Source organism: Camelus dromedarius, chromosome 15 (assembly GCF_036321535.1).
Source record: "Camelus dromedarius isolate mCamDro1 chromosome 15, mCamDro1.pat, whole genome shotgun sequence".
Lineage (NCBI taxonomy): Eukaryota > Metazoa > Chordata > Mammalia > Artiodactyla > Camelidae > Camelus > Camelus dromedarius.
The window spans coordinates 883,970-905,101 of NC_087450.1; the positions used below are offsets into that span (position 1 = coordinate 883,970).

Sequence of the window (21,132 nt, forward strand, 5' to 3'; positions counted from 1 at the left end):
GGCCACGTCCTCTGCTTCCTGAACTCCCACTCTGGTGACCCCACCTGGGATGCAGAGACGAGGTGAGGCAGGGGCCTGTGCTGTCAACACCACTGCTCTACCCTGGGAATCTGGCACACAGTAGGTTCTCGGTAAGTCATTGTTGAATGAGCAGCAATACTGGGCCAAGTTTCTGTGTTTGTCTGTGCCCCCAGATCAGGGAACCCTCAGGGCCCACCTCACAAGTGACATGAAAATAATAATGCCACCAGGAGCAATAACAGTTCCTGAGAATAAGTGGGCTTTTCCAAGCACTCTCCACCTGTTGCAAAGGCCTCCCAGCAGGGAGGTGGGCTGTGAGGGGCAGCACTGCACTCTCCACTGTAACAAGTAGAAAGCAAAGGGCCACAGAGAGGAGTGCCTTTCCAGTGTCACTGCTCACTTTCACACCTTTTGGGAGACTGGGAGGCTTTTCTACTACATTCTGGCTCTGAAGCCCCAATACTGTGTGGACATGCCACCCTCCCTGAAGCAAGGAACCACTAAGTGACTTGTCACTTGTCACCAAGCAGACAGGCACATTCCAGCTCATTGTGCCACCTGCAGGTTGTGCTAGTAGCAGGATCCTCTGGGAGACATCAAACTCTCCCAACCTGAAAACAGGTGAAGAGCTCACAGGTTTCCTGGAGAGGATGATCACATGGCCTTGATCTGGCCAGTCAGCATTTTCGAACCTCCCTGGCCACTGTGATTGGCTCAGGGCTGGGCACCAGCCCAATCAGGCTCCACGGAGTTCAGGCCTTGTTGCTGGAATCCTTGGAGCAGAGAAGTTCTATTTCAGTTGGGAGTTGAGTGGTGGAGATATCAGCCTGTGGCAGTTGGTGACTATCTTGCTCTCATAAAGGCAGAGCCATGTGAAGATGACACCAGTGGCAGAGCCCAGAGGTGGGGAAGGATGACTTCTGCTGATGTCACTGAGCACCAGGTACAGCCCTGCCTGAAGCTGTCTCCCTGTGAATGTCTCAGTTAGGTAAGTCATTCTCTCCTGCCCTGTTTGCTTCTTTAAGCCACTTTTGTTTTCTGTCACTGGTTTTAAGAAAAAGTTTGACTATTCCTTCAAGCTGGCTAAATGGAGACCCTGGAACTGCAACAGTGTGGTGACAGGCAACAATGTGGCTAATAGACTACAGAGGCCTCTGTTCAAACAGGGGATTGTAAATGACAAGGGAGATTACACATGGCCTCAGTGAACAGATTTGCTAGTGGTAACTCTCAGTTCCTGGATATTAGAGTGCATGCACTCAGCCAAGTCTCAGCTCTGCTCTCATACCTGCTAACCCACACATCTCCTCTCCCACCTGCCCGGCCTAGGGGTGCTGGACAGCCCGGGCACCTGAAACATCCCAGGGCTTTGTGTTGTAATTTACACAGGCTGCCCCCACTTCTGAGGGTGAGGGTGACTGGGTTCCAGTTTACAGAGAAAACAGACTAGACGGTCTCACTGGTGATCTGTAGGGGTGGGACCCCAATCTACCATCTGACCTATGAATTCAGAGTGGACAGCCTCCCCACCCTCAACCAGGATGCTTGCTAAGCCTAGGGGCTCAGGAGTCCTGCTCCCTCCAGCACCCCTCCTGGAGGTGACACTGGGGGTGGGCTCTTCCCTATACAACATTCACCCATGCAGGGGAACACGTGTGACCTCACAGTCTGTCATCCCTTCCTTATGACCTGGACCTCCTTGGCAGGGCATGAGAGTTGCCTTGATGTGTAAGCACTGCAGTTCATGGGTGCACACGTGGGCAGGTGCACCATGACTGAGAGGACAGCACCCCAATTTAAGCCCCCTCCATGCTCAGATGATTACATCCTGGAATTGAGGGGTTCCCAGGGGTCAGGTGGCCAATTCTGGCTTAGGGGCAAATTCTTATCACCCAGGGGTCTAAATTTTAAGTTAAATTACACATTTACAATTCAATAGTCAAGCCCCTTTCTCAACAGCCTTGTAGCCTCTCAGCTTTTACCCCTCGCTGTGACCATGTCCTTAGCTTCAAATTGAGTGCCATTATGGACATGAACATGTCCCTGTCATGTGTCACATTCAGAGTAAGGGGCCACCCAAAACTCCCCTCCCTTCCCCTTGTCGATACCTCCACACAGGGAGTAGGGCCCTTTCGATTCAGTTGTGCAAATGTGTGAGCTAAGGGTTTAGAATGACCAGGCTAGGAGGGGTCTGCGCCACATGGCAGGGCAGGTGGGCTGGCAGGGGGTGATGGTTCACTTGTAAAACAGCTGTTTTCAGGCAGCAACAACAGACTGGCAGCCAAGAGCTCAGCTGGTGCAGAGTAAGCGGATTAAATGTGTTCACCCAGATGCCTCGGGGATGGCAGCCCTGGAGTACGACTACAATTGAGGAAGGTGGAGGGTCCCCAGTGCCTGGACCTCCACCTTCTAAAAATCAGGACTGAGATATGGCTTTGAAATCAGAACACTGGTGTTCAAAGCTTCCCTCACCACTTGGTCAATAATTCAAAGCAAATGAGCCTCAGTTTTCTCATGTATAAAATGGGAACATTGAAGCCTCTCCCTCTGAGGGTGTGGAGGGAAGTAAATGCGGTGACAGCAGAGCACAGGAGCTGTCTGGGCTGAGCCTGCACACAGGAAGGCCTTTGTTGCTGCCATGACCACCGTCTTCCAGGGCACGGTCTGCACACTCTCCCTGTGAAGGTCCAGACAGTAAACATTCTAGGCTTTGAGGGACTACAGTCCCTGTCACAACTACCACTCTCTGCTCTTGGAGGGCAAATGCAGCTCCTGCAGTAGGTAGTCCAGGCTTGCACCCCCGCTTCCTGGGATAAGAATTCCTGAGATACAATTGTCACATAACTTTGTTGGCTTTACGTATGCAGCATAATGTCTTGTTACATGTGCATATTGTGAAATGATCACTGCATTAAATTTACTTGACGTCTGTCATCACCCATAGTCACACACTATTTTCCTTGTGATCAGAAATTTTAAGAGGTACTCTCTTAACAACTATCAAATGCACAGCGCAGTGTTGTTAACTACAGTCACCTTGCAGTACATTATGTCCCCAGGACTTGTTTATCTTCTAAGTGGAAGTTTGTACATTTTGATTATCTTCCCGAATTTCAATCACCCCCTGACTCACTTCTGGCAACCACCAACCTGAAATCTGTTTCTATGGGTTTCAGTTTATTTTGTAGATTCCACATATAAATGAGATCATAGGTATTTGTCTTTCTCTGTCTTACTTATTTCACTTAGCATAATAGCCTGAAGGTCCATCCAAGTTGTCACAAATGGCAGGATTTCATTTTTTTAATGTCTGAATAAGATTCCATTATATATACATACATATGCATCACGTTTTCTGTATCCATTCATCTGTTGACAGACACTTAGGTTATTTACATATCTTGGTTATTGTAAATAATGATACAGTGAACATGAGGGTGCAGTTGTCTCATTGACATAGTGATTTCATTTCCTTTGGGTATATTCCCAGCAGTGGACTTGCTGGATCATATGGAAGTTATAATTTTAAATTTTGGGGGAGCTTCCTTACTCTTTTCCAGAGTGATGGCACCAATTTACATTGCCACCAACGTTGCACAAGTTTCCCTTTTCTTCGCACCACCACCATCACTTGTTATCTCTTGTATTTTGATGACACCCACCCTGACAGGTGGGAGGGGATATCTCATTGTGGTTTTGATTTGCATTTCCCTGATGGTGAGTGATGTTGAGCACCTTTTCATGTACCTGTTAGACATCTGTGTGCCTTCTTTGGAAAAATGTCTATTCAGTTCCCCTTCCCACTTTTTAAATCAGATTGCTTGTTTTTTTTCTGTTGAATTGTAAGAGTTATTTATATGTTTTGGGTGTTAACCCCTTATCAGATATATAGTCTGAAAGTACTTTCTCCCCTTCTGTCTGTTACCCTAACCTCTGCTTTCTGGATGACAGGGGTCCAGGCACTTGGGAATCTCTGCTTCTCACGTGTTTCCAATGGTGGGTGGGTGAGGGCTGTGTTCTGATAAAACTGTGCACAACGATGGGTCACTACCCCTTCTTTTAGAAGGTGGGCTCTGAAGAGTGCAGTGTGGGCAGGGATGTTTCCCTGAAGTCATCATTTGGATGGTCATGTGCCCTGGAACTCACATCTTCTAGCCCGAATGTGATGGGGCAATTTGCAAAGGGAGGATCTTGCTGCTAAGACACTGACCAGGTGCTCTTGTGTCTTGTTGGAATGACTGGAAACAAAGTTGTGTGGAACAGGGACTCCTCCAGGTCACAAGGCTCAGTTCAGACTTCTGGGATAAAGAGACCTGCTCTGAGCCACTGTCACTGAGGAGGGAAGGGCCTCAGGCAGGAGGAAGGATTTGCTGGATTTCACTTGCCCTGTTTGTCAAGTATCAGCTCTGGTGATGTGTGGCACATGGGCTTAATTTTGGGCATGTAAGACGAGAGGTTCCTGGGGAAGGGCTGGGTTTTTCCTCTGATTGAGGTCCTACTGTGTGCCAAGCACAGCAGTCCTCTGAGTCAGGGCTGGAAAGCCAGGCACAGAGAGGTCAGGGAGTTTCCAGGTCACACAACATTAGGGGCATCAGGTTCTGATGCAGACCTGAAGCCCAGCCCACATTCTCTCTCCTTTCCCAGGACCATCATGATCCCACATGTCAGCATCACCCAGAAAGGCCCAGGTATGGGCACTGGGACCTTTCCTGCCTAACATGCCAGGATCCTTAAGAGGGAGAACAAGATACTTCCTGAGTTCATGATGCCCAGAGGCTGCTCTCAGCGAGAGGCTCAGCACACACTCTTGGATGAATCCTAGCTCTGTCCTGAGTCACTCTGCCCTCCCTGCCTCAGTTCTGCCCTCATGTGCCTGGAAACAGCAGCCACTTCACAAGGGTCTAAGGAATCTCCAGGATCCTGGAAGCAGCGCCCTCACACAGGGAGCACGGTGGGGTCAACCTCCCTTGTCTCCTTAACTTTTCCTCACCTCTTTGCTGGATGAGGAGTCCCAGCGGGGCCCTGGCTTGTCCCAATTCTCACCCCAGATCAGGGTCCAGCAGGGGGTGGTCTCCAGGCTGGACTCTGTCCTCTGCCCCTTCTGGGCACCCTCATTCCCCGCACCTTGGCTGCCTGGACACTGTCTTCCAGGGGCCACTCTGTGCATCCCACACCTACCTAGCATCCACCCACCCTGGGTTACTCCATCGCCCTCTGGCCCTTGGACACTCACCTACTCCGTGTTGAGTAGAAATGAGGTGACGGACATGCTGGGCCCCTTGGACAGTCTGGGGGAGCCCGATATCCCCATCCTGCCCACCGCCCCAAGAGTCCAAGTTGGGGACAGGGTGTGCCTCCGTTCATACTCTGATTTGCTCAGATTCTCAGCACCTACTTTGCTGGGTGGATATGGGGGCAGAGGGGTGATGTAAAAGCAGGAGGCCTGGACAGCAGAGCATGAGAAGGGGGCTAGCCCAGGCTGGTCTCATAACCCCCTTAGCCTTGGCTTTCTTATCTTTAAAGTGGGACAGACTATTGTGAGGTGAGCAGGATCCTGACCCATAGCCAGGCACTGTCCTACACTCATAAGAGAAGCTCACTGACTCCTCATGAAAATCTGTTGGGCAGGGGCAGGCGTTATCACCCATTTCTTCAGAAGAAGTAACTGAGGCACAGAGAGAACAGGGGAGGTGACCACCCCAGATTACAGAGCCCAGGCCATCTGGTTCCAGTGTCCAGGCTCATGGTCAGTGCCCACTCTGGGTTTCCCTCCTCCCTTCAACTTCCACTGGGACCCATGGCCGCACACTCATCTCAGTGTGATTGTTCATGGGGAGCAGGATGGGGGCACTGAGGGCCCGTTTCTCTGAGCACTGCTTTCCCAGAAGGCTCAAGGGGGTGACTGTATTCAGTACTGAACACCCAGGCCTGGGCCAAGGCCAGCCACACTGCAAAGCCTGAATCAATGATTGTTGAGTGAATACCTGAACCTCTGCATGTACTTGCATGTTGCTCCCATTTCCTCATCTCCACAGCTGGCTACCCGACCAACACCTCATGTAATCAGGCCTCTGCCAAGGGGACCAGTCAAGGGGACCAGAGCTGCTCATCTGGGGACAGGGAGCCTCAGGGGCCCTGTGTCTGTCCCAAGCATCTCCTGGGCCAATTCACAGGGAAGCCCAGCCAGCTTCCAGGAACAGCAATCAGAACACAATCCCAGGGGTGTAGAGTAGGTCTTGAGGGGTGTTTCCTGAGACTGACTTTGTGTATGAAGGGGTCCTGGGGGTCAGGCTGCTTTCAACCTCCATTCCAGGCCCACACCCCTGCTGGCAGCATGGAGCTAGTAATAAAGGACACAGGCCGTGGGGCCAAGGCTACAGCAGGGCTCTGCTACCTCTCTGTGGCTCAGTGTCCTCATCTATAACAGAGAACTAGTAACAGGGCCATGGGAGGGCTCACTGAGACCCTGCTCTGTGGCTTTGGTTGGACACTGCCCTCTCTCTGCTCAGTGCCCTTCTCTGTAATAGAGAATTAGTAACATTTTTCTTAGCCCCTTTTGGCCCCATTTTTCTGAGTCTCTTTCCACATTGGGCCCAGGGCTTTCACAGAGATCACAGACGGGAGGTAATCAGAGTGTGGTCTCAGCCCTAGTGGTCCCAACTGAGGCCAGAGGAGCTTCAGGAGGGGCGGGAATCCAGAAGTGCTTCATGGAGGAGGTGAGATCTGAGCTGTGTCCCCAAGGATGAGCTGTCATCTAGCTGAGGCCTGGCACTGAGCAGGACCCATGTACATGGTGAATGAGGGTGTGAATGAATGAATGGGCACCCCTCTAACAGAGAGTGAGGGGGGAAGTCCCCCAGGCCAAAGCAGGAAACACAAGGCACCCTGGGGGAGCAGAGGGCGGGGCTGTAGTGTGATGCCTGCCTCACCATTTATGGGTGTCTTGCCCCCACTTTAACCTGTGTTCTGGTGGATTGGGAGCCCTTGCCTCTCCTCTGCTCCAGGATCCTGCTCTTCATTCCCAGCAACACCGGCCTGTGTCACCTCAGTGTCCCCAAGTGGACCTGGACCTGTCTTGTGGGAGATTGTGAAGAGGGATTTGCTGTGCAGCCAAAGACTGAAGTGGGAAGGAGAGGATAATAGGGACCTCCAGAGGGGATCATGGGCTGGGAGACATCGGAGGGGTGGGGAAGGCAGACACTCAGGGCTGAAAGATCCTGCTAGTGGTGGCTTCTTCACGAGGGGCTTCACAGGGAGGAAGCATTCATGGGGTAAAGGCAGAGCTCAGTTTGGGGCTCGCTGACATGGAACAGCTCATCACAGAGATGTCCAAAAGAGCTGGATGTAGGGAACGAAGGTGCCACTGATGTCAGGTTCAGAGCCTCAGACCCAGATGAGGTGGGGCGGTGGTGCAGGGGAAGGGGCTTCTGGATGTCAAGATGTTCATTCATTGGGGTCCTCAGGGTGGGAATCTTCATGTTCATTTCACAGCCACCCGGTGCCTGACAGAGCTAGGCTTAGGGAGGTCACTGAGTAGACACGTGCTGACAACCTAGATTCTCCTGTTTCCACATAAAGTCCCTGGTGTGGAGCCAGCTGGCACTCTTTAGAGTCATACACCCTCACCCCTGGGCTCTCTGTGTGCCTAGAGCCCAGTGGCACCTTACCTCCCACTCCCCACTGCAGGACCCTTTGCACACCTGCATTTCCACAAGCTATAAAACATCTTCTCTTGCTGTGTGTTTACCCTATGAAAACTCATTGCCCCAGGAAGAGAGGCCTCACATCCTGCCCTTATTAAAGTGGTAAAGCCTGTTGTTCAGAGAAGCCCCTGTCAGATCTCACAACCAACCAGGTACCTGTGCATGAATTGATCATGCAGCCCCCTCCTCCTTGTGTGCACAGCACCCCCCCAATAACAGACCCTACACACTCAACCTTGGCGCTCGTGTAGGCAGCTCTTCCCTGTGTGGCCTGATGTTGCCTATAGCAGTGTCCCTATTAAACTTTCCTAAACCCTTCTCAGACGTAGGTAGTTCTTTACCAACCCAAGTAACTAGCCCGCCATTGTGCCCACAACAGTTGAAACAGAATTGGCTAAATTATGCAGATTGATGATGCAGGTTAATTTGTATAAAGGTGAAATCAAGGTTTACAAATAAAAGCAACATACGTACTCAATGCAGGACTAAGAACTCACACGGATAAGTAAGGCCCTCCACACGCATCCCACTGTGGCCTCAGGGCCTTTGCGCTGGCTGCTCTTTCAGCCAGGATCTCTCTCCTCCTGCTTCTTGAACACCTCCAGGAATCTGCTCAAATGTCCTCCCTGACCTTATTTTTCTCCATGGAACATATCACCGCCGGACATTGTGTATATTTTACTTAATTTTCTCTGTGTCCCCCACCAGGCTGTCTGCTGCATGAGAATGGAGACCTGCCTGCTTCACTACCTGTTGTGCCCGGTATCTGGAACCTGCCCAACACACAGTAGAACGTCAGCGAATGTGTGATGGGTGTGTGATCACTGTAGGCCACAGACAAAAGTCTTCCAAGCAGTGATGGTAAGAGTCATTCATTCTCTACTTACTGAGACCTACTGTGCACTGGATACTGACCTGGGTGGGAGGCATGCATTAGATGAGACATAGTGAGCACACACAGCATTTTAGGAGGGACACGTGCTCTGAAGAGCACACAGGGCTGGGGGAGTGCAGGAGTGGAGGAGAAGAGGGCCAGGTGGAGACAGTGGTGGCAGAAGAGACAGAGAGGTGGGGCCCAGGTCATGCAGGGCTTGATGGCTCCTGTCAGGGCTTTTCCTCAGGGCAGCAGAACCATGGCTGGGCGTGGAGCAGGGGCCCGTGTCCTGAATGCTATGCAGGAGATGGAGCAGGTGTCTGCTGGGGAGATGTGTGTAGTGGAGGCTGTCCCTGTAGACTGTGCAGGCAGGGAAGGCTCCTCTGAGGGGGTGACATCTGAGCTGAGCCCTTGTATGGACCGTGTTTCCACCTTCTGTAGACTGGATGCTTTCATCTGCCCTGCAGGCCTATGCAGGACACAGCCTGTTCTCAGTCACCTGGACTTGGCCTCCTGCCTCCCTTTTGGACCCTCCCACCCCAGAAGGAGTCCTTCTATATCTAACCCACTACCTCCTCCACTGGACATGGACTCACACTGAGCCACTGTCCACCTGCCCAACTCACCCAGAGTCAAGTCCAGACACTTGGGGGAGCCCCTCCACCCCAGAGCCCATGAACTTACTCAAATGGCCAGTCCTCAGCCTGCTCACATGCCTCACCCTCCCCTCCTGCAGAAACCCTGTGACAGATCCTGTCCACAGCACCCTGCTCCTCCGATCCTGACCCCAGGCTTTCCCATGGTGTGTGACCCCGCATAGGGTGCAGTACCCTCCTCCAGTCTGGTGAGTAGAAACTACCTTTTCTTTTTTCTTTTGTTAATATATTTATTTTTTAATTTTTATTTTATTGAGGTATAGTCAGTTTGCGTTGTTGTGTCAATTTCCAACATAGAGCATAATTTTGTCAATTGTGTTTACTGTTTCAAGAAACCATCTCTTCGCTTGATTTTTTCAAATGTTTCTAATGTCTCTATTTTATTTATTTCCTCCCTGATCTTTATTATTACCTTCCTTCTGCTTACTTTTGTTATTTTTTGCTCTTCTTTTTCTAATTCTTTTAGGTGGTAAGTTTGATTGCCTATTGCAGTTGTTCCTCTTTTTGAGGTAGACCTGAATCTCTCGCTATAAACTTCCCCCTGAGCACTGCCTTTTCTGGATCCCATAGGTTCTGTGTGGTTGTGTTTTCATCATCATTTGTCTCACTGTGTTTTTTTATTTCTTCTTTGATTTCATCATCCACCCATTTTTTTTTTAAAGTAGTATGTTGTTTAATCTCCATGCTGTCATTTATTTATCCTTTATTTTTCTGTAGTTAATTTCTAGTTTTATGGTATTGTGGTCAGAAAAATTTGCTTCAAATATTTTCTATCTTCTTCAAATTGTTAATGCTTCTTTTGTGCCAAAGTATATGATCTATCCTAGAAAATGTGGTACGTGTACTTGAGAAGAATGTATATTCTATTTTAGGGAAATATAATGTTCTGAAAATATTAACCAAGACAAATTGTTCTATTGTATCTGTTAATTTCTATGTTGTCTTATTAATTTTATGTATGGAAGATCTGTCCAGTGATGTTAATGGATAGTTAAAGTCTTCTACCATGATTGTATTCCGATCAAATTTTCCCTTTTTATCTGTTAGTATTTTCTTTTTATCTGTTATGTGTTTAGGTGCTCCTATGTTGGGTTCAAATATGTTAATGAGTGTAATATCTTCATCTATGACTCCTTTAATCATTATAAAATGTCCTTCTTAATCTTTCTTTATAATCTTTGTTTTAAAATCTATTTTATTTGAAATCACTGTTGATATTCCTGCTTTCTTGTCATTTCCATTTTAGTGGAATATCTTTTTCAATCCTCTTACTTTCAATCTATGTGTGTCCTTCTCCCTAACGTGAGTCTCTTGTATACAGCATATTGTAGATACTTGCTTTATTATCCACTCTGCACTCTATGTCCTTTGATTAAAGCATTTAGTCCATTGACATTTATAATAATTATTGATAGATATGTGTTTATTACATTTTGAACTTTGTTTTGCAGTTGATTTTGTATTTCCTCTTTGTTCCTTTTTCTTTTTGTGGTTTGATAATTTTCCTTTTTATTATCTTGGTGTCTTTTTAGTTTTGTGACTCTATTGTAACTTTTTGGCTTGTGGTTACCCTACTTTGTACATACATTAACCCATTACTATATCTGTTTGTTTTAAACAGATAGTAATATAAGCTCAAACTCATCCTACCAAGAACAAACAAGAGAGAGAGAGACAGAGAGAGAGAGAGAGAGAGAAACCTGTACATTTTCTTGCTCGCCTCCCCCACCCTTAATGATTTAGATGTCCTCTTTTATGATTTCATGTTTATTCTGTTGTAATTCATTGTAGCAATCACCTTTCCAATTATGGTTTTCTCCTTTTTGTAGCATCCTGCTTCTTTTCTATTTAGAGTAGTTCTTTCAATATTTCCTTTAGCATAGGTTTAGTGTTGCTAAATTCTTTTAGTTTTTGCTTGTCTGTGAAGTTGTTTATCTCTCCTTCTATTCTAAAGGATAGCCTTGCTGGATAAAGTATCCTAGACTGCATCATTTTTTCATTCAGGAATTTGAATGAAAGTCCCTTGCCCCTCCCTTCTGGCCTGTACTGTTTGTGTAGAGAAATCAGCTGAAAATCTTATGGGGGTTCCCTTGTATCTCATTCTTTGTTTTTCTCTTGCTGCCTTTAGAATCATTTCCTATTCTCAACCCTGGTCATCCTAATTGTAATATGCCTTGGAGTGGGTCTGTTTGGGTCCCCCTTGTTTGGGACGCTCTGTGCTTCCTGTACTTGGATATCTGATTCATCCTTTAGGTTTGGGAAGTTTTCAGTCATGATTTCTTCAAATACCTTTTCAATCCCCTTTGTTCTTTCTTCTCCTTCTGGGACCCCCATTATGAGTAGGTTGGCATGCTTTATGTTATCCCATAGGTCCCTTATATTGCTTTCATTGGTTTTTATTTGTTTTCTCTCAGCTGTTCTGTTGTCCTGTCTTCTAAGTCACATATTCATTCCTCTCAATTATCTAGCCTACATTTTACAGCCTTTAGCTCAACTCTCATCTCAGCAAATGAGTTTTCCAATTTTCACTGGCTCCTCTTTAGAGTTTCAATTTCGTTTTTTGACATATTCTCTGTCTCTATAGACAATCTCTTTTAGTTTCTTCAGTACTTTGATCACTCCTTTCTTGAAATCATCTAGTAGACTATCAATGCCTATTTCATTGATTGTTCTTTCAGGGGATTTATCTTGTTCTTTTAATTGAGAGAGGTGGCTCTGCTTCTTCATCTTGCTTATATCTCTCTGGCACTATGGCTTATGGAGTATCAATTATCTACTGTGGTCCTTTAGCTTATTTATTTATATAAAGTGGATGCAGAAATAAAACTAAGCACAAAGAAATTAGTTTTAAAAGCAGTATAATCAATAACAGAAGAACATATTGAAACAAGATAACAATTGAGTTGGGATAAATTTTTAAAATATTAAAGGAAGAAAAAATATTTGAGAACAGAGTATGATCATAACAGAAGAACAAAACAAAGATAAAAATGAAATTGGACAAATTGAAAGATAATAATATTAGTATTTTAAAAGAAAATTTTAAAAGGGATTAAAAATAGAAATATAAAAATTATTTAAGAAGTAACATTTAAAAAATAAAAGAAAATGGAACAGAAAAAGAAGAGAGTATGTTCCCGTGGAGATTGTGTGCTCTTAATAATTTTGTCAAGAAGTCCTTCTTAAATATGTGTGGTTGCCAAGTTTTACTTCTGTGCCTTTTGTCTGTTATCCCTTTGGTTAAGGATGTGGCCATTAACTTGTTAACCAGAGCCTACCCTGGTTATTGAATGGGGTCTCCTATTTGTTTTGTGGTTGTCACAGCTCCTGCCCTTGTCTTGCTTCATGAACTCAGCTCGTTGGTTCCAGAGACCCTCTGGTCTCACCCTTGGTCTGTGCTGCTCCCAGTGCCTGTAGGTAGACATGTCACATCTCCTCCCAGTGCTGCATCTTGGTGCTGCTCTCCTGCATGGTAGGTGGGCAGGTTGTGCCCCTTCCCAATGCCATGTCCAGGTGCAGCAGTCCTGCACACTATTTGGGTTGGTTGCTCCCCTGTTCAGTGCTACTCCCCACTCCACATCTGTTCCACACTCTGTAGGTGGGCTTGAGGCAAATGGCCACACCAGCCCTAGTCCCTGCTCTTTGCCAGAACTCTGCTCCTTGTTCATTTGTCTTAGAGGTGCGAGTTCATAGACCCACCAGGACAGAACCTTCCTATATGTCTGGGGATGTAAACAAGTCTCAGTCCCACCTATGAGGCTGCAGAACTGCCAGGTACATATTCAGGTTTCAACCCCGCCTCTGCCTGGGTGGGTATGATGGCTGTGGCTGAGCCTCATCTCTCTTCTTCTGAGAAATCACCAGTTATGTTGCCGTGGGTCAGCAGAGACAAAGGACAAAACTACCCTTCCCCCAGGCAAGCCAGCAATTTTGCTTTGCTTTATTTTTTTTTCTTATTTTATGGGGGGCCCAGGCTGTTCTGATCTGTATACAATCCAAGCAGTTGTCCACAGCACACTGTAGTCCCCCAGGGTTACCTCTGTACAGTCAACCAGAGTCTGCCTGGATCCAGCAGCCTGTCCCTTCCCATCCCTGATTCACTTCTAGGTTTGAGGGTTGTTGACACACTTTGTGCCCATTTAACTTAATTCTGTCAGTCAAGGGCGGTTCTGTACACATCTGAGCCTCAGAGGTTCCCTGTCCATCCTGCTGACCTCTCCGTTCGAAAGGGGGAGGCCCAGTCAACCAGCACTATCCCTCCTTTGCTGCTCCCTCTTCAAAGGACCAACCCCAAGCCATTTTGCATTTTCTTCCTTCTTTTTTCCGTTTCTCCTACCAGATTGGTGGCACATTTTGTCTTTTGATGATGGCAATGTTTTATCAAAGTTTGGCAGATGTTCTGAGTGGATGGGTGTGTCTGTGAATGTCAGTCTTGGTGTATTTATTGGAGAGGATAAGATACAAGTATCCTTCTACTCCAATATCTTGGCCTTTCTCCAAGAATATGCACTCTTAATAATTTTGTCATAAGGTTGTTTTTAATTATGGGTGGTTGCCAAGTCTTCCTTCCATGCCTTTTGCCCGTTATCCCCTTTGTTGGTGGTGTGGCTGGTGTTCTGGTGGCCTGAGTCTGCGCTGGTTATTGAGCAGGAGCTCCTTTTTTTCCTGTGGTTGTCACACTCCTACCCATATCCTGCTGTGAAAACTCCACTTGCTGGTTCAGAGGCCCTCCAGTCATGCCCCTGGTCTATGTCCCAGCATCAGTAAGTGGGTGGTCTGCACCCCCACCAGATGCCTGGTCCCAGCACCACACTTGTGCAAGGTAGTTGGCAGGTAGCTCCCCTGCCACATTAGGTCCATGCTTCGTAGGTGGACTCAGAGAAAACAGCTCTACTAGCCCTCACCCCTGCTCTGTTCCAGAACACTGCTTCTTGTCCATTTGTCTTAGAAAAGCCAATTCAGAGAGGCATCAGAGTGTAATGGTCCCCTCTGCTTGGGACTGTAAACAAATCTCAGTCCCACCTATGAGGTTGTGGAGCCCCTAGGTAGGGATTTGGGTTTTGACCCCTCCTTCACCTGGGAACCATGAACCAGAAAATATGGTGGCTATGGCTGAGCCTTGACTCTCTTCTCCCAAGAAGTCTCCAATAATGGCACTGTGGGTCTGTGGACACAAAGGCTATGGATCCCCTTCCCCCCAGGGCACAGCAGCAGTGTTGCTTTGCCTTTTTTTTTTGTATTTTATGGGGGACCCAGGCTGTTCTAATCTGTATACTCTCCCAGCCATGGCACACAGAACATTGCAGTCCTCCAAGGTTTCCTCTGTACAGTCAGCCTGAGTCCTCTGCTCGAATCAGACAGCCTGTCCCATCCCACCCCTGCTGGTTCGCATCTAAGGCTAGGGATCTTTGGGACTGTTTGTACCCAATTAACTTTGTTCTGTCAGTCAAAGGCTATTCTGTACAGATCCGAGCCTCAGATGTTCCCTCTCCATCTTGCTGAACTCGCCATTGCAGTTGGGTAGACCCAGTGTATCAATGCTATTCCTCCTTTGCAGCTCCCTCCTCATTGGGATTGTCCTGAACTATTTTCCTTTTTCTTCTTTTCTCCTACCAGATTTGTGGAAAATTTTATCTTTTGAAGAAGGCAATATTCTGTCAAAGTTCAGCAGGTGTTCTGGGTGGTGGGTGTGTCTGTGGATGTCACTCTTGGTGAATTTGTGGAAGAGGGTGAGCTCTGAGCATCTTTTTTACTTCACCATCTTTCCTCCTCCTTCACTTTTTCTTTTGATTGGAACATTTTGTCCATTGACATTTATAGTAGTTATTTTATAGATGTGGGTTTATTGCCATTTTGAAATTTGTTTTCCAGTTGATATGGTATTTCTTATTTGTTTCTTTCTTTTAATTTTTTTTTATTTTTGTGGTTTGATAAATTTCTTTTCTATTAGCTTGGCTTCTTTTTGGGTTTTATGACTCTATTATATACTTCTGATTTGTGGTTATCTTTTCTTTCAAGTATGGTAACCCCTTACTTCATCTGTTTGGTTTTAGTTGATAGTCATGTAGGCTCAAGTGCATCCTAAAAAGAAAGAAGACAAAAAGAAAGAAGAAGAAAAAAAAGAAAGGGAACAAAATCTATATTCTCTTGCCCTCCTCTTTCACCTTTTATGATTTTGCTATTCTCTCTTTCTTTCTTTATTGACTTACTGACTTATTTATATCTTCATGTTTTCCCTTGCAATTCACTGTATTTATTGCATTTCCAATTATGGTTTCCTAATTTCTATAGCTTCCTGTTTATGTTTTATTTAGATTAGAACTTTCAATTTTTTTTTAGCATAGATTTAGTACTGCTGAATTCTTTTAGTTTTTCCTTGTCTGTGAAATTCTTTCTCTCTCTTTCTGTTCTAAAGGAGAGTCTTTCTAGATAGAATATCCTAGTTTGCAGCCTTTTCTCATTCAGGACTTTGAATATATCTTTCCACTCCCTTCTGGCCACAAGTTTTTATGTAGAGAAATCTGCTGAATGTTTATGGGGCTCCCTTGTAACTAACATTTTGTTTTTCTCTCACTGCCTTTAGAATATTTTCTTTATCTTTAACTTTAACCATTTTAATTATAATATGTCTTGGTGTAGGTCTGTTTGGTTTCTTCTTGTTTGGGACCCTCTGTGCCTCCTGTACTTGGATAATTCTTTCCTTCTTAAAGTTTGGAAAGTTTTCAGTCATGATTTCTTTAACTATCTTTTCAATCCCCTTTTCTCTTTCTTCTCCTTCTGGGACCCACTATTATGCATAGGCTGGCACACTTTATATTATCTTGCTTTAATTGGTTTTTATCGGCTTTTCGGTCTGCTGTTCTTATTGGGTTATTTCTTTTATCTTGTCTCCTAAGTCATTTATTCATTCCTCTGCATTACCTAGTCAGCTTTTGATTGCCTGTAGTTGAATTTTCTATTTTTAACTAGCTCTTCTTTATAGTTTAAATTTTCTTTTTAAAGTTTTCTGTCTCTATTGATAGTCTTTTAGTTCTTTCAGTGTGTTGATCATTCCCTTTTTGAAGTCTAGTAGACTATCAAAGTCTATTTTACTGATTGTTTTTTCAGGGGATTTCTCTTGTTCTTTTAATTGAAAGTGGTTCCTCGGCTTCTTTATTTTACTTATATTTCTATGGCTCTATGTATTTCTTCTAGAACCGTTTCTGAGCTGTGGTGTGTAGTAGGCAGGGTTGGAGCACTTCAGTTGTGAAGAAAAATAGGCAGGTGTCCACTGGGGAGTTCCCTCTGTGGTGTTGTTTGTCACTTGTTATGCAGACTTACAAATTACTATTTGTTGATGTTGGCTTTATTCCTGCCTTTGCTATGGGAATGTCAGCCACCTACTCTGGTGCCCCTCAGGTTCTGAGCCCCAGGAAACATCAGTGCAGATCCAGCAGTGTCAGTCCCTTGGACCTGCCTTAGCAAGTGTGTAGTCACACACATGAATTTGTGGTCCACTACAGGTTCAGCTCAAACCCCAATCCCGCATCCACATATGGAACCATACACCACCCTGTTGTAAATACCCTCACTGGCCACCCTTCTTGAGTCAGAACTCCACTCACTGCCTGTAAGTCCCAGAGGTGTGGATCCACAAAGTGACCAGAGAGAGCAAATCCACCCTCTCTGCCTGGGGCTGTAAACAAATCTCAGTCCCACCTGTGAAGTTGCAATGGCACAGGATATGGATTCAACGTTCAGCTCTGCCTTTGTGCAGCAGTGTTGGCTATGACCAAGCCCCATTTCTCTTCTCATGAGAACACACCAACAATGGAGCCAAGTGGAGAAAGTGACTTTGGCACAGCTGTGCATCATTCCTCCCCCATTATACCAACATTGGTGCTTTTTTATGAGAGTTTCAGCCTGTTCTGTTACACACACACACACACACACAGCCAGAGCTCACACTGCCCTCTAGTTTCCTGATGCTGCCTCTCTGCAGTGTGACCCAGCCCTCTGCCTGGGCTCTTCACTGACTCCAGTAGCCAGTCCTGGCTCATCCCTGCTAGCTCATGTCTAGGGCTTCTCATCACAGGGACACTTTGTGTCAGTTTTCCCCAGTTCTGCCTGCCATGCAGTTGCCACTGTTTCCTCCAAACCTTGGAAGCTCTGCTTCTTTCCTAGCTGATCTCCCAGCTAGAGAGGTTGTGTCCCAGTGTGAGGGTGCCTTTCTTCCTATGCTACTCTTTCCCTGCAGGATCAGTCCTGCACTGAATTTTTCTTTTTTATTTTTATTCCTTACCATATTTTGTGAGAATCTTCCTGTATTTCAAAATGAGAGACACTCTGCCAGAATTCAGGAGGTTTCTGTGCAATTCAATGTTTTTGTAGATGTAATTCTTTGTGTATTTTTGGGAGAGGTCAATCTGTGAGTCTGTCTACTCTGCCATTTTGGCTCCTTCAAATTTTAAAATAGGGCTAGGTCTTAATTACTCTCAGCAAGCTGTTGTTGTTTTCAGTGTACATGTCTTGTAATTTTTCCTTGCCTCTATTGGATGCTGATTCAGAACATACACAACCTTCTGGGGAAACCTGTCCCACCCTGCCATTTGCTGCCAACTAGCTGGGCTGTATCTGAGTCACCAAAAGGTTTTGTTCTTTATCTGATTCTTATTTCTTTAGAATTTATCATTTTACTCTCATAAATGCTGATTGTACTTGTAACAAATATTTTAAAATAAAAATAATAAACTTTATGCTGTAGATGAAATATGAATGAATCTCAAGTAACATATGCTTTAAATACCTTAGAATTAGTAAAGCAATATAGATACATTATGAACTCTTGAAAAGTTGCCTAAAGGAAAAGTGCAGAGATTTGCAAATCCCACCCCCAGAAGTGACCCTCATGAATGGTTTGGTGAACATCTCTTAGTCTCTATCTCTCTCATTCTCTCTGCCTCTGTCTCTCACACACCACAAGATTAATTTACATCTATGATGATTTGACACATATGTGGTCATAGAGATGACATCTGGGATGTAGATGATGGATTAATAAGCATCCAAACTGAGGGCTTCCTTGACATCAGGTAAAGACCTAGCACTCATTTTTCCAGCTGCACAACAATCATTCCTCCATGTGAACCAGAACTGATGAATCCCACCCCTTCTCCATGAACATTAGTGTTGCTTCCAATCTCCTAGTAGTTAAACCAGGACTGTGATGAACATCCTTGAAAAGACATCTTTGAAAAATTGTGCAAGAATTTTAGTATGGTCAACACTAAGCATCAGCACTGCTCGGAAAGGGGTGCACTTGTGGAACTGTAATGCATCCTGCATACTGTTCTCCCAGAGAGGAGTGTCTGCTCACTCTTCCCTCCAGGGGATCTACTGTGGCCTCTGCCTCCTCATGATGTCACTAGAGCTGGTTGTCACCAGGCTAATGTCCTGCCAGTGTGATGGTGACAAATGCTGTCTCCAAAGTGTGTACATCTGCATGCATCCTCACTTGAGAGGTCAAGCATCTCTAATATACACTGGCCACCTGCATTGCCTCTTGTTGGAATTGCATGTGTTTGTTCTGTTTCTGTTTAGAACACAGTGTTTCAAGAAGTTTTTGGACCACAGGGATGTGAAACTTTTCTCTGACTTTAGGTTATGAAAAATGATTTTTCCAGGTTGTGGTTTGTCTTTCATGACTTTTGAATATTATTATTTTTTATTTTGTTAAGTTATGTTTTGCCACAGGAAGAGCTAAGCATCTCCCTTCTGGCTCTGGTTTCATACATAGAATAGCAGTGCCTATCTCGAGATTATGCACATAGTTACTAAAAATTTTCATTTTGTACATCTCATGTTTAATCCACCTGGATTTCCCTTTCAAATAACCAAAATGCTACTATAAGTAAAAAATAAAAACACCAGTCCCTTGTTAAAATATGAGAACAGACACAAACAGCCACCTTTTGTATGATTTCATTGATAGGGAACATCCAGGGTAGGGAAAGACACACAGAGAGAAAGAGTACTAGGGCTTGTCAGGGGCTGGGGGAGGGAGAAAAAAGAACGTGTGCTTTGGATACAGGGTTTTATTATGAGGAAAGAAACAGTCTGAAACTAGACAGTGATGATGGTTACACAGCATTGTGAATGCACTTAATGCTCCTGAATTGCACAATTTAAAATGGAAAAACATCTAAATTTTATTATTGTAAACTTAAAACATATAAATAGATGATACTCTAAATGACATGAAAGAAAACAAGGAAATTACAGAAAAAAACAAACAAAAATGATGCCAGGAGAAGGGAAGTAAAGTTCGGGTCTGGGAGTGGGTTGATTCTGAGAATTAGATGACAGTGTTGGTGTTTGCAGAGGCATCTCTGCCCGTATGGGTGGTGATGCCTGAATTGGCTCTTGGTCTCATAGAAGTGTGTGTGTAGGTGCAGGAGGAGCTACAAGATCAGGCTCAGGGTCTCCCTGCAGGACTGGTAATGTAACCTGGCTCTAGGTCTCCTGTAGGGCTAGTCTTACAGTCTCCCTGCAGAGCTGGTGGGGTGTGACACGGTTCTGTGTTTTTTGCAGGTGCAGGTTCGGGTTCCCCTGCAGGGTTGGTAGAATGGGACCCAGTCCTGTTTCTCCTGCAGGATCCAGCTCAGGATCTCATGTAAGACCAGGCTCAGGGTCTCCTTGTCAGGCTTGTGGAATGAGACCCCATCCTTTTTCTCCTGCAGCAGCAGATTCATGGTGTCCCTGCAAGGTTTTGCAATTTCACCCTACTCTGTATCACCTGCAGGAGCAGGCTCAGACTGTCCCTGCTGGGCTGTTGGAATATGACCCATCTCTGATTCTCTTGCAGAAGCAGGCTCAGGGTCCCTCTACAGGGCTAGTCGATTTTGTTCCAGTCCTAGGTCCCTTGCAGGTGCAGGATTGGGGTCTCCTTTCAGGGCTGGTGAAATGTGACTCAGCTGTTGGTCTCCTGCAGAAACAGGCAGAGATTCTCCCTGCAAGCCTTGTGGAATGAGACCCAGTGCTGGGTCTCCTACAGGAGCATGCTCGGGGTCTCTATGCAGGGCTAGTGGAATTGGACCTGGCTAATGGTCTCCCTGCAGTGCTGTTGGAATTGGTCCAATTCTTGGGTGTCTTGAAGGTGCAGGCTCTAAGTCTCCCTGCATTGCTGGTGAAATGTGACCCAGTTGTGGTTCTCCTGAAGGAACAGTCTCAGGGTTTCCCTGCAGGGCTGGTAGATGGGACATAGTCCTGGGTCTCCTGGAGGAGCAGGCTCTGGGTCATTCTAGAGCTGTTGCAATATGACCAATCTCAGGTTCTCCTGTAGGATTAGGCTCGGGGCCTTCCTGCAGGGCTAGTGGAATTGGACACGGCTCATGGTCTCCCTGCAGTGCAATTGGAATTGGTCCAATTCTTGGGTCTTTTGAAGGTGTAGGTTCTAAGTCTCCCTGCATTGCTCATGGAATGTGACCTGGCTCTGGGTCTTCTGCAGGAGCAGGCTGATAAATTACCTTTAGGGCTGGTGGAATGTGACATGGCTCTTAGTCTCCTGCCAGAGCTGATTCAGAGTCTTTCCACAGGGCTGGTAGAATTGGTCCCAGGCCTGGGTCTCCTGCATGTGCAGGCTCAGGTATCCCTGCAGGGCTTGTGGAATGTGAATGGGTTTCTGTTTCCTTCAGGGGCAGGCTCAGAGTCTCCTTTCAGTGTTGTTGGAATGGCACATGGCTCTGAGTTTCCTGCAACAGCAGTCTTATGTTCTTCCTACAGGGCTAGTGGAATATGACTCAGACCTTGGTCACTTGCAGGAGCAGGCTAGTTTTCTCCCTGCTGGGATGGTGGAATCAGACCCTGTCCTGGGTCTTCTGCAGAAACAGGCTCCAGGTCT

At 45.9% G+C, this 21,132-nt stretch overlaps 1 long non-coding RNA gene across 1 annotated transcript in view; it reads left to right on the forward strand.

Annotated features, from left to right (window-relative positions):
- The first annotated feature begins 795 nt into the window (after positions 1–795).
- LOC135322942 (uncharacterized) overlaps positions 796–21,132 on the forward strand; it is a 29,194-nt gene continuing 8,857 nt past the window's right edge. The window contains exons 1-3 of the long non-coding RNA XR_010384017.1: positions 796–1,009; positions 8,433–8,585; positions 9,335–9,442. This is a non-coding gene — a long non-coding RNA (uncharacterized LOC135322942). The remainder of the gene's footprint in view (positions 1,010–8,432; positions 8,586–9,334; positions 9,443–21,132) is intronic.